We start from the raw sequence: 14,078 nt of genomic DNA on the forward strand, positions 1-14,078 counted from the left end.
CAATCCTCTTTATGGGGCTCTATGCCCTCCTCAGTGCTATCCATCCTGTGCAAGCACAAAGGAAAACGAAAATAAAGGGGCTTTACCTAGCTCATGGGCAGAAAAGGAAGTACAACACACTGCCCAAAGTAGGGTATTGTGTGTGCTGTCTTCAGGGTTTCATGAGCAGGTTTCACCATCTCACTCCTATAACTGGCAGCTGCCATTCACCATTCACCAGCTCACTGGATGACACAAGCACCATACCAGAAGCTGTGCTTGCCTGAGGCCCTGAAGCTCAGGGGCACTGGGAAGGAAAAGCTGAAATGAACCATGACTTTAAAATATTTGCCCAGTTAATTATGTGGACCTGAAGGCTTCATGAATAGGACCTATATGTAAAGTGTGTTGAATTCCTTCCCAAGTAAAGGGAACAAAGGAAGACCAGATTTACTGCTGATGAAAAATTCACTTTTGTCTTCTTGTGTTCAATGCAGAAAATTGCTGTGTACTCCCCCTACTTGCTGGCCTTTGCAAGTCCTTACTGGCTCCCCATTCACCTTGACTGAAGTACAGCTGACAGTTGGTAGATAATGTCACCCAGGCTCCATATGTTCTCCTATGTTTCATTTGAGGTATAAAACATCATGGCAGACCTCTGCTGGTCACCTGATGGTAGCCCAAAGCACAATAGTAGACCCTCAAACAAAGGTTCTTCAAAATACCTAGGACTGAAGTTCTTTTACTGTATCATAAAAAAAATTTCAAGATGAGCTTCTGAGATATAAAACATTTAATTTCTTTGTTTTAAATATGGGTATTATTATACATATAATATTACTTATATAATAATAATGTGTGTTAAAATAAGAAACATTATTTGTCTGTCATCACATGTATTCCAGTTCCTTGAAATTTTTCTTTTTACACAAGAACTCTGAAAGTGCTTTAGACAGCTCCTGACCAAGACATAGCACAAGTGTCATCTTGTTTAGCTTTAAAGATATTGCTCTGGGCAAGGTCAGCTATTTCATATTGTTCTGTCAAGAAAAGAAAACATATAAGCAATGAGATCTGAAAGGTTTCAGGCCTTCTGGGAATCCTCCTTGTAAGGATCACTGCAGCAGAGTCTCAACAGGAACAGCAACAAAAATATGTGGCAAGAGGAACAAGCTTCAACAGCATAAATTTATACATTTAATTATTTGCAAGTCCTTTAAACTCAGAGAAATGTTTTTACAATTTCTACTGAGACCTCTGTAGAGGGCTTCTCATCAGCACTTGAAAATGCAGGTGATTCTTTAGCTTTACAAGATCCTTATTTGTGACATGTATCCAAACCTGCAACAACAAAGTAATTCATATTCAAACAGCAACACAATTATGTTTCTGGAAGTGAACTAAGTTTTACAACTAAATCCCTGTACCGTGAGCCACGATTTCTGTGTGAGCCAGTTACTCCCTTCTTTCCAAGGACAGAGATAAGCTCTAGCTGGAAATCTTAGAAAGCCTACAGAAATTTTGCAGTTGTGAATCATAGAAATCTACAGCTGGTATCTTCTACTTGTGCTGGAAGATGCCAGACAGAAACATACACATGTCAAAAACAATAGAAAAACAGCCTGATAAGATCTGCTATGATTTGTCCTCAATTTATTACTACAAAAATCTTTCTAAACTTCTACTCTACTGTATCTTGCCAGACACAGTGAAGACCTAAGAATACATTAAATGCAAAAATGTAGAGCTGAACAGTTCTTGTCACTGTACATTATGATATGATGATAGTGCTTTTTCTGAATTGTTCCATTAGAAACGCTATTCTAAGGGGAAAAAACTGGTTAGAAGTCAAAATATTAGGAAGAATTCTTAGTAAATTATGCCTTTAAAAGTCTACTAGAATAGCTATGAAGGTTGTACACATACAGAATGAAAAAAAACAAAACAACCCCAGACAGTTTTATTCTGATATCTGTCTTTACCTGAGCTATTGCATGGCTACACAAGCAGGACCTGAAACAAATGTTAATCCTACAGGTTTTACTTCAGGTGACAAATAAGCACAGTGAGTTTTAAACACTCACACCACCTCATGCCCATGAGTTATTTGGGTTATGGTGTCTGGTTCTAGAGATGCACAAGTCTTCATTCCCTATTATCATAACACCTGGCATTGAATTCATAACCACAAATACTGAAGTTCAGTAGCAAAGACAAGTTGGATTCCAACAGATTTCTCTGCTACCTGCAGATAGCCTATACTTTCTGGAGAAAGAAAAGCAAAGCTGTACTGCCAGAGCCACCACAGGATTGTTCTTCCTTGTAACATAAGTTGCAGGGTCAAATGCCAGGGAATCTACAGACGCTGTCCCTCTGCACCATTAATGCCTTGGCAAACTTTCAGGGGGTACTGCCAAGCTCAAGGTTATGGACCAGTCAAGAGCTTCAGGGGTACAAAATACTGAGACTTGGAAACTAAACACTGCACTATTATGGCAGAGCACTATCCCACCATTGTGGGACATTGCGGGTTAGCAAATGTGGCTGGTGTCCAACCAGTCACCCTCTTTATTCAGGTTATTTCAAGTGTGGGGAATGAATCAGAATTCTCCTTCATTACTCAGGTTCTGGGTACTTTCCCCATTTAACAAAGCAAGACACACACGCACACACACACGCACACGCACATGCACATGCACATGCACAACCAAATCTGTTGGTTTAATGCAAGAGCAAGGAGAAGACTGCAACTCCAGAGTTCTTTCCTTCACTCTCTGCCTTACTCTGTGGAGCAGAGCCACCTTTCCTCCCTGTATCCCTTAGAGGCTCCAAAATCAAGTTTTTAAGATTCATTGGCAGCTGGATGGGTACTTTTCTCACCAACTTGGAGAGCATAATTTCTCTTACTAACTCACACTCATGTGTAACACTTGCAGAAGGGCCTCCTTTTATCTCCTCTTACTTAATCCACAGCTCTGTACTGTTTCCCCATCTCACTGTGCTTGGCACACAGCCTGCACTGAACATTGTTCCTGAGAACCAGTTTGGGCACTGATTTTAATATCCATGGAGACTCTGTCCAGACCCTTCCAGCTTGCTTCTGAAACTCCTGTTGAAAACTGCACCCTGAAATTAGATTATGGCAATTATTACTGACAGATGCTTTAAATGTTGGTGCTATAACTGCTTCACTGTTGCAGTGGGGAATGGCACACTGCCATGAAATCAGGACAGCAAGGACAGACTTTCTCTTCGGACATAAACAATACAGACTGTATTCATTATCAGCAAATTTTAGCTCCTGTTGTTCTTCTTTCCTCAGTCTCAGTTGGGGACTGATGGGACTGCTGATGGAATGGGGCACTGCTCCCCCTCAGCATTAGTGGGAGAGTGGTCCTAAGCAAGGATAAGTGAAATGTTATATCCCAAACAGGAGTCCTGCTTGGACACCCAAATTCACTAAACACTAAATACCTCAAGAACCTGGTCCAAGTCACTGGATTTGAGGTGTTTTTCAAGAGGATGTAGAAGCCTCTCTACATGGCTGGGAGCCTCAGTAGCTCTAGAAGTCGGGACAGGCAGTGTTGAAACCAGGGCATCAATGCAGATCCTGTGTACTGAATACCGGGATACAAAATTGTGGTGGTGCACAACCCCCACCTCCATCCTCAGGCCTGCTCTACAATCTCAGAAGCTACTGATAAGCCCTGACTGAACCAGCTGAGCAGGTAAACATCCCTTGACCATATCAGCTGGACTATGAGGCATCCCACGGCCATACCAGGAACCCTTGCATGACAGAGCTGGGAACAATCAGAAACATCAGTTGCTCAAACAAGGTGGCAAACAGGATAAGCAGTTAGCCTTTGCAGCCTTGGTAAGCCATTTCCCTGAAGTGCAGTGCAAATGAAACAGTACCATTGTGTATCACAGCCTTAGAGGAATGGTACTATCATCACTGCACTTCAGAAAAGTATCCCAGGAGTTACTGACTCAGGTTATGGCCACAGTGGAAACTCACTGGTGACTAAAGTCAATTATCTTGGAACCCTGTAAACAGTGGCCCTAAGGGAGGCCCTTTGAGGTCTCCTGGACTGCAGCAGGATGTGCCAGAACCTCCCTTAGATCTCACAAACCCTCAAGGTTGCAATACTCAAAGAACCATCTCGGACAATAAGGCCCAGGCTGATATCCCACACACACATCTGTCTCCTTGCTCATTGAGGTGCAACCCTTGTCTGTTGGTAAACACAAAGGGATTTGATGTATTTTGCTGAACCCAAGTAGAATTTTTGGTAGGTACCTTTACATACCAAGAAATAGGTGTACCACACCCTTTTACCCATGTGCATGTGAATCAATTATAGTATGAATGTTACTATCTCCAATCTATAGCTGAGTCGTTGCAATTGTAGTGAACCCTATTGAATCACTTTGTAAATGTTAAAATACTCAATGATTAAGTGCTGCTAAAGCCTTTTACAACCTTATCTTTGCATCCATGCCCTTTGCCCCTTATCCCTTTTGCATTCCTGGCTTCTAGGTAAATCATTCCAAATTGCTTCTAATTTCATCTTCCTTTGAATGCTTTAATCTGTGTGGTAAGTAGTAGAGTAAACCTTGCCATCAAACTCTGTTAAGTCATATTTTCACAAATTCATATTAAGTCCTGCTTTTGCTGATACCTCTGACAGTGTTTCTTTAAGTGGCCAAATCACTTCTTTATGACAAAGATTTACCACAGTAAACTCAAATAGGCCGAGAGGAGGATTTTAAACAAGGTTTTCCAGAGGTTTTTGCAATGTGTTTGTTGTTCATTTCTGCTGCTTGGAGGTGGTAACCAGCACCAGCTGCCCCAACAGGGACCTGCCTTCCCTCCCTGCACTGACACTCCCAGGAAACCTGGCCACAGGCCACTGCCAGCTCCATGGCCATGAGGTCTGATGGGTGAGTTCCAAAATGGTCTGCTGGAGGAAAGCAAGCTCGTCTGTGTACATAACTACATATACCTGCACAGGACATTTGGAAAGGATTTTGCACCTTGCTTGGGACATTCCTGCCAATCCTCAAATCAAAAAAATTACTCTTAAAAAAGTGCGTTTCAACTTCGGCTTAAACATGCACTTTGTATTTCATCAATGCATGTTCAACACATATGTATGATTTTGTATTTGCTTTTATATATATATATATATATATATATATATATATATATATATATATATATATATGCACATATGCACCCATATGCAACTATATAATTATCATTCTTAATGACTGATTCCTACAGGGCAGCAAAATAGGCATTATGTGGTTGTCTCATGTCATTGTAACAAAATTCTTACAGATTTGGGGAGGGAGGAGAGTGTGGAGAAGGAAGAAGAGAGAAACTGCATGTGAACGTTTTTGTTTGGGGGGATTGAAGGCATTTAAGGGACCTTTACAAAAATCACATTTAAGAGACCTCTCGTTCATCTTGCAAATAGTAGAAGAGCTTGCAGGAAATGATAATTATCTCCTACTACCACTTGCTGGTACACTATAAAATATTCTTTTAAAATATCTAATGCGTTGAGGTGTGTCAAGTAGCTTTTTCACCACATGATGTGTGATAAACAGGATATCTCTCGTAATCAGAAATCTAAAGCACGCGGGATGTAAAGATTAAAAGAGCAGTGTTTTTCCTTAAATGAATGTAATCAATGCGCTTATTAGTTTGCTGCGGCAGAAGGAGGGAGTGGGTGGGTGTTTCAGAGTTGGCACATGTCTATTTGGCAACAGTGAATAGCCTGAGTGTTTATAGAGAGAGCTCTGTGGAATCCCTAGATTCTGCAGATTTTCTTACCAATTTTGACTCAGATAATTAAGGATTTTAAATAATAAAAGAAAAAGTTAAAGAGGAAGTATGAGCTCCAGCTGGATCAAATAAAAAATAATAAAAAAGAAAGAAGGGTTTTTAAAATCTCAATATTGCCTTAAAACTAAAAATCAGCACTAAGGCACAATTTGGCTCTTAAAAGTAACTATGGAAAACTGGCACCTGCTTCCTCAACAGATCTACTCCCTGGTTGTATCCAGAGATATATCTTCTTAAACTAGTGATTAAAAAAAGTTTCTACAGCTGTTGGATGAGCAAGACACAACCCACAAATGGGGCAGGACGGAGCTGGAGACTTTCGTGCACAGACCTGTCTGAACTCCATCACAGCACTGACACTGCAAGCAACAACCCCAGTGCCTTGAAATCCCATCCTATCCTGCAAATAAGGATAAAATGTTACAGCAACCTTAAAATGAAAAACATATGTAAGTTTGCACAAATGCAGATGAGTTGCTCTTTGGTCATGTCTGGGAATAACTGTGGCAGACATCCAACCAGAACAAAGCCTCCTTTTCCCACCTGGTGAACAGGACAGCTGAGGCTTAGGCACAGCGAGCACATCACCCATGGAAGGAAACTGCTTCATGCAACAAACTGGCAGTAACAGTGTTATTGCCACTTTCATCCACACACACAACAGCGAGCTCGGCCACTGGTGCTGCCATCAAGGGGGAGGTGAAGACAGAGAAACAATATAATTCAGTTTTGAGGAATGATATGCTGCCACCCCAAAGCAGTGGTCATTCGTGGTACCTTTCCAGCATTGCTAGTGGCAGCAGAAACAAATGGTCTGGCACACTCTCCTGCCCCCCCTTTTCTCCTTCCTGTACCCAGTCTCTCATCCTAGAAACACAACTCTATTTCATCTACAGTTCCAAAAAGCCACAGGCCAGTTTTGAGCACCAGCTAAAAGCTGTGTAGCTGTATTAGGTTTAGATACTCCCAAAAAGCCTATTGCACTGAGCCCTTGGGAGTGTGGTGGCCAACTTGGAGCAGTCAGAAGAAGTAGAACTGTTCTCTGAGAGCAGCATCTCTGGTGCCATCAGACACAACTTGGCTCAGGATACAGTACGAGGGCTGGCAACATGAGCTGCAAGATGCCTGCAAGCAGCCATGAGGATAGACAGAGAGGAGGATCAGGGTGACTGGCATTAGTATGCTTTTATTTGGACTCTCTACTGAAAGCTTGGACACTGTCATGAGCCAAACAGAACTCCAGTGCCATTCCCACTCTTCAAGTATTACCAAATTCCTGCAGCCCATGGTCAGGCCATAAGCAATTCCTCTGTAGTCACGTACTCAACTCTGGAAAGGAGCAGGAGTTGAACTATGTGCTAGCCCAGCACTGTAACAGCTTCTTAACCACAATTTTACTCTGAGTTGTTCTAATCTTTATAGCTATATGGCTTCCCTAGGTCATAACTGTAGCATAGTTATCAAATTAGCTCAAGGAATAATTAATTTATATTTTTTAGCAGAAAGAATAAACTATATTCCCTACTTCTAATACATATGACATATGTGTAGAATGCCTGGAAGTATGAGAGTGTGTGTGTGTGTGTATGTGTGTGTAAGTACCTGCATATAATACATTGATCAAATAATACTTTATTATAAAATGTTAATGTCTGGTTGACCACAATATGTTTTCAACTTGTACTGTGAGTAAAAGAGACTGAAACTCTTGGATAATGTATTATTTTGCCAGTTATATGAAATTAAAAGCTAAGCAACAGCAGCAGCCATTAAGAATAGGGAAAAATCTGTGTATTGTAGAAATATTGTATCTTGTTTTGTCCAGTCAGAGACTAAATTAATTAGAAATATTAAATTTAAAAACAAATAAAATGCACCTACTAGGTGCACGTTGTCCTTTTTTCTTTTTAAAACTCAATATTCAAAAGTTACACTTAGCCACTAAACCATACAACCTCACCATACACTATGTGCCATCCTAATTCCCATATTACAGCTCTACCAGACTGCCACTGAGGAGGCTTCTTCTCTCCTGTGACATCAACTCCTCCTCAAGACACTGACCCTCCTCCTAACCCCAAAAAAGAGAGAGTATGTGCTTTTATAGTCTCTCCAAGAGCCACTTCCATGCACTATCAGATCCAACACCCAATGCAACTTTTAAAATTATCTTTGCTTGAAGGCCATTACATTGAGGCCTCTCACCCTTTAGAGGCATCTTCCCACCACAGAAAACACCAGCAGGCAACCAACAAGGGACACCCAAAAAGGCCTGGCAAAGCTTGCAGCTCTCTTAGTGTACAGCATTTAATGCTCTGCTGAAATAGGTAGTTACAGCTCCCAAGACTTTGACAGCTTTTGGCCTCACCAGACCTTTTTAATTAACAGCTGTGGAGGGTGGAGGAGCTTCTTGGCTTAGGACAATTCTATTTAGTGGGAGGGAGAAGGAGAAGGGACAAACCTCCACCCCATTTTCTCTCTAGTGAACTGGAAAATCTGAAGAAGCCATGGCAAGAGTGCAACCCATAAACTGCACTGTGCCGTATGCATTGATGGGAGGACAAAGATTGGATCTTAAATCCTTAAAAACATAAGGGCATGATGTAAAGGCCACAAAGTCCATAAGGTTTCCACTGACTTTGGATCAGGTCCTGAGTGTAGCACACAGCAGGATATTACCCTTAGGCAAGGCCAGAACTACTGCCTGCTGGAAGAGTTGGGCTGAGAAAAGATGTGTTTGCTCATCCTCAGATGTGAGGTACAGCCGAAGTCCCATCCTGCATCCTTTCTCAGTACACACATCATCTGCATAGAACATTTTAAATCACATCCTTCAAAGCACTTTCACAACTATTCAGCTTTGGCAGCAACCATTTTCTCATGAGATGTTGACTACCCCTCCCATTTCCATGACCATCTATTATAAGTAATGGCCAGGCACAGAACTGTGTAGGTGAAGCACATTAATGTTGATACCGCTCTGTGATGGGGGCATGTGAAGCTGCTTCTATGGGAAAGTCCCTCCTCCTCTGCTACTTTGATTTTTCTGCTTCTATACTTGATGACTGGCAATAAAAATGGGTAAACAGAGATCCAAGGGAAATGAAACTACATCTGCAGAACACTCAGAGCCAAAATACACAAGGTGGATAATTTGCATGCTGCATGTAAAAAGTAGTTACACAGCTTTCTTCCTACTCTTTACATCTCTATAAAACATAATAATGGATTTCTAATTATACATCCAAATAATAGGCAAGCTGCAAGATGATGGGAGAAATTTGGAAAGGGGGAAAGAAACTAACCAAAGGTACAGATGTAGCGAGGGTAGTGACATTTCTATAGAGACACTTTAATGCTTGTTAAGTAGTCATTTTGAAACAGAAATTTTTTAAGTGTCCTAATAGGAGTTTTCATTTTCAGACAATTTGCTACATAGTTAAGTGATGTCAGACTACAAGCTGCAATCTACTACAATGACCAAAGAGAAGCTGTTTTCACGCCCATCACAATATATAATTTGATTCCTAAATTGGTTTTCTACAAAAGAAACCAATCAGATTTATGCCAAATTCAGGCAATGGATGAAGCCTTGACTTTTGATGTTAAAAACATCTGATAAACTTTATGCTAACATAAAGTGCTGTATTTGTAAATTTTAAGTCCCTGAAGACAAAACCAAACTCAGGGTGGACAATGAAACTCAGCCAGGATCCCTTTTTCACTGGTAAATAAAATTGGCTGCATTGCTGTAGGGAAGGGCACATCCTCTCTGCACATGCACAAATAGAGTTCTGGCCAGTGGCTCCTCCTTCCCATGGTGAAGCCCCTCCCAATTTTTGTCCTCCCAACCTGAGGGCAGCCCAGCTGCCTGTCTCCTATGCACCTGCTGCCAGGTGTGCTGGTGAGGGGAGTTGTGGAATCCCATCCCTCACGAATTAAGGGTGACATCCCAGATGGCTGAAGCACTAGACACCATCACTGCATCAGTCGGTGCCATAGTTTCCATGCTGAACAGCAATCCACCACGTGAGCTGCTCCCCTTCTAGGGCTTGCCCAGCCTTCAGCAGAGAGGAGGATTGGCTTGGTGCTCTTGATGTTCAGCTGCCCTTGACTCTCTGCTTCTGCTCTGAGTTGTTCTGTCTCCTGTCTAGTTTTCATTTTGTCCCTTGGGATATCTTCAAGGGGCAGCTGTTTTGCACATTCCTGAACTGAGGCATTAGTCTTCCAAAGGGTAATGTGTATGCTTTGCACACTCAGCCTGTCAATATCAGCTCCATCAGCATACCTGATGCAAGTTAAGGCAGAGATTATCCAGAAATCTGGTTCTTAAAGAAACAAAGAAGCAAATGTTTTTCAAACAAAATTTTCTAAATATCCTCTTCCTCGCTCATTTTGCTTTAGTGAAATAAAATCATTAAGGATTCTTTGCAACTTGAGTACAAATGAGCCCTTCAGCCTTGGAGGCATGCATTTAAAGAAGAAAATAATCTGCCTGTTTGCTTAACCTCTGAAATTTAACGGAGTTCAGAGGTAATGCTAATGGGATTTAGATCCCAAAGTGACTTTCTCACAGGGAAAGAAACTCTGCAAGGGAAGCTGACTGTTAAACCTGTGTCATCAGCTCTCCTAGTATTGCTACCAAGACCTGTCTCAGGGGAAAGACGCAGCAGGGACCCCTGTGGCCTTGGCTTAAAAACATAAAAGAGATGTCTGAACTCACACCAAGATCTCGCTAAAGACCATGTTTTTAATTCCTAAGAATTTAACTGCAGCTGAATGAGGAGAAAACCAAAACCCTCTCTACCTTGCAGGTGACATAATCTGAGGGTGAACTTTTGCTAAATAACAGGTCCTAGATGTCTATTGTATGAGTAGGGGCAGCCCTTGCTTCAGCAATGATGGTGTCCCTCCCCACTAGAAGGTGACAGCCTCAGTGCGATCTTTCAGAGTCTCACTTCCCTCTAGCAGCAAACACTACAGCACCAAGCCTGGCAGTGCAACTGTACCACAGCAGCAGTTGCCTGGGGAGGTTCCTTAGCTGTCCCCAAACTTGCTTAGTGAGATGGGAATGTCCAACCCGGGTTGAGCATGAAAGGTGACACACAGCAGAAAGGCAGAAGTTCCCAGCAGCTCAAGCTGCCCTATGATTTTGTATGTGAGCTGCGTGGGAAGGATACTGTGCAACCACGAGCTTGCATCCTTTTGCACTGAAGTCGAAGGAAGTAGATGTTTTGTCTCATGGTACTGTCAGTATTCACGTCACAGCTTTCTTGGGCATTGCTGTTCCTGCCTAAGAGCCCTCAGTGGGGATTTTGCTGGGTAACCTCACACTTGCAGAGATGTGCATGTGGTGCTCAGACTAAGTGTGAAAAGCACCTTATAAAACAGATACACAAGGTCCTATACAAATCAATAACCTTTCTTTGTTATGCAGTCTATGATAATATTCTTATAACTTCATTGTTGACAATGGATGATGTATAAACACTGTTGCTTTGTAAAACATGTTCCTCTAAAACCTCTGTTACATAATATGAAGACAACTTTAAACAAAGAAAAAATCTGTTGCTATCTCTACCATCTCAAAAGCATTACAGCTGTCACTGCCCATATGTGACCCAAGGAACATGGTATATATAGCCAAAGTTTTAGAGGTACCACCAACCTGAATCCTGCAGGGCTACTCTAGGACTTGAAATAAGGACTGTCCCAAGACATGCTGGAATTTTTTTGAATAATTTCTGCCCTGGTACCACCAGTGCAATCACTTTTATCTTAACATTATCATCTCTTATGAGAAACAGCAGTTACTAATGTAAAGTGTAACCAGGCAAGCAGGAAGGTAGTGGGACCAGTCCTGGAACAAAGAATTTGCTTTTCTTGATCTCAGAAACAAACAGCACTTAGAGAAGAAAGTGTTGGTGCTACTATCCTGTTCATTATTTGTCAGTCTGAAATTGCTTCTGTGATATACTACTCTGCTCAGGACTTGTGGCAAGCACATACCACTCTGCTTACATTATTTATTATCAGTATCATCAGCATCTGAATTTGGCATTTATTAAAATGATGAAGAAATAGTCAGGACACATCTTGAGTGCCTTAAACATTCAGTGTGTTGAAATACAGACCTCTTCTGTGGAACACCCAAGGCTTTTTTCCTTCAAAATGTGCAATTTCCCATCATAGCAGAGGAGTATCCATTATTGCTCATATGGTTGGTAACTAGGAGATAAATGGGAGGTGGATTGGAGTTGCCCCTCAGAAAGACTTCAATATTCAGTTACTTAATACTGAAAACTAACAGAGAAGGTGATTTCTGACACAGTGTTTGATGGTACATGTTAGCCACTGTACAGTCTAAAACCATGATTGCTCATTTGTTTGCATATCTTGTTCTGCTCCCACACTGCTTTGTTTATGTGGGCAGGTACATGGGCAGTGATTTATGTTTACATGTTGTCTGGGCATTTAGTAAGCTACTGCAACCTATATCTACTGGGTGCTAGCACAGCATAAAAAATATATTTGCTTGCAATCCCAGCCCACGAATTTTTATCTATAAAAAATCACACAATACTGGGAAAATTAATTTCAGTATCTGCAAGCATTTTATGAAACTGTACAGATAAAATGCAGTTTCAATAACAAATCCCCTCCCCTCCCCCCCTTAGCCAAAACTGATTTCTGGCATTTTATCTAAATAATTAAATTTATTATGTTATGTATGTGTTTAGTATGATATTGCTAAGGGTAAGTTTTGGTTGGACATATGGCAGAAATTCTTTACAGTGAGGGTGATGAGACATGGGAACAGGTTGCCCCAAAAAGCTATGGCTGTGCCATACCTGGAAGTGTTCAAGGCCAGGCTGGATAGGGCTTTGAGCAATGTGGTCTAGTGAAAGGTGTCCCTGCCCATTACAGGGGTGGTGGAACTAGATGATCTTTGAAGGTTCCTTACAACATACACCATTCTGTGATTTTTGATGACTGGCACTATGTTACAGTACTATTTACAAGTTTCACACATCAGTGGGCATTTCTCAGCATAAAATTATAATATTAATTTGAAGGTATTACTTATACACTGAAATTAGATTGCTGAAAACTATTATTATTTCTCACTAAAACTTGTTTCTCTTATCAGGAGAACAGAAATGCTGGAAAGACAATCCGATTCTACCCCTTTGAAACCAAAGAGATTTATTTTCAGATGAATCTGTTGTTATCAAATCACTATTTATACGGACACGGACAATTCGTCATAATCTTTTTTCCAAGCATCCTTCAGATCCCACTGCCTGCAATGGCTTTTTGCATTAGGTTGCGGACTGCGCCATCTCGTGGCAGCGCAGCCTCTTTAACAGCATCACCCTCCCACTGACCGGCTCCCACACCAAAGGAACGGGACCAAAAGTACCAGAAATCGATGTATTCCACTTGTCTTCGAGGAAACTTTTGTATCTCAACTCAAAGAAAAAACATCAGTTTGGAAGAGCAGAAAAAAAAAAAAGAGCCTGCATGAATCATAACATACAGTGGCCAGAAAGTATGGCAGGCTTAGATCTTTTTGATCACATTCAGAAAACATTTTCATGTTTAGAGTATAGGCATCTGTCACGTTCAGGGCACTAAATTCTCAAATCTTTTTGTCAACGTAAGTTGGTCCACACTGGTCTGGTGTTCAAGACCTGAGAAACAAGCCTGACTCTGACACAGAAGGCAGGTGTTAGAACTGCTTCTCTCAATAACCTCAGGAATGCAAGGGAATGAGGGGAATGGGAAAACAGATCATTCAAACCAATGAACTGATTCTACCACTGTGCTGCTGTCACAAATGACAATTGACAACCCAAATTTACGGTTCTGGTTCGGATGAAACTGTAAAAACAAGTGAAAAAAATGGTAGTCTCACCTTTTGATCAGCTTTAACAGTACGGGAATAGTCCTTAATACAACTGTTTAATTTCCTAACTTTGAAATGTTGACATGTATTGCAGATGATTCAGAGGAAGTTTATACACATGAAAAATGGAAAAAAACCCCAGTGTACAATCCTGTTCTGGTGAGTTCCTTTCTTTTTAAAATGTTTTTCTCTCTTGGCTCAGTTTCCAATTTAGTTGGAAGCCTGAGCAAGTGACCTGGCTGCACAGCATTAACTAGTATTTCTGGGAATTTCCTAAAATGTTGTGATAAATTCTGAAATTGTGTTTCAATTTTTTTGCTGGATCCAAACACC

Source organism: Pithys albifrons, chromosome 1 (assembly GCF_047495875.1).
Source record: "Pithys albifrons albifrons isolate INPA30051 chromosome 1, PitAlb_v1, whole genome shotgun sequence".
Classification (NCBI taxonomy): domain Eukaryota; kingdom Metazoa; phylum Chordata; class Aves; order Passeriformes; family Thamnophilidae; genus Pithys; species Pithys albifrons.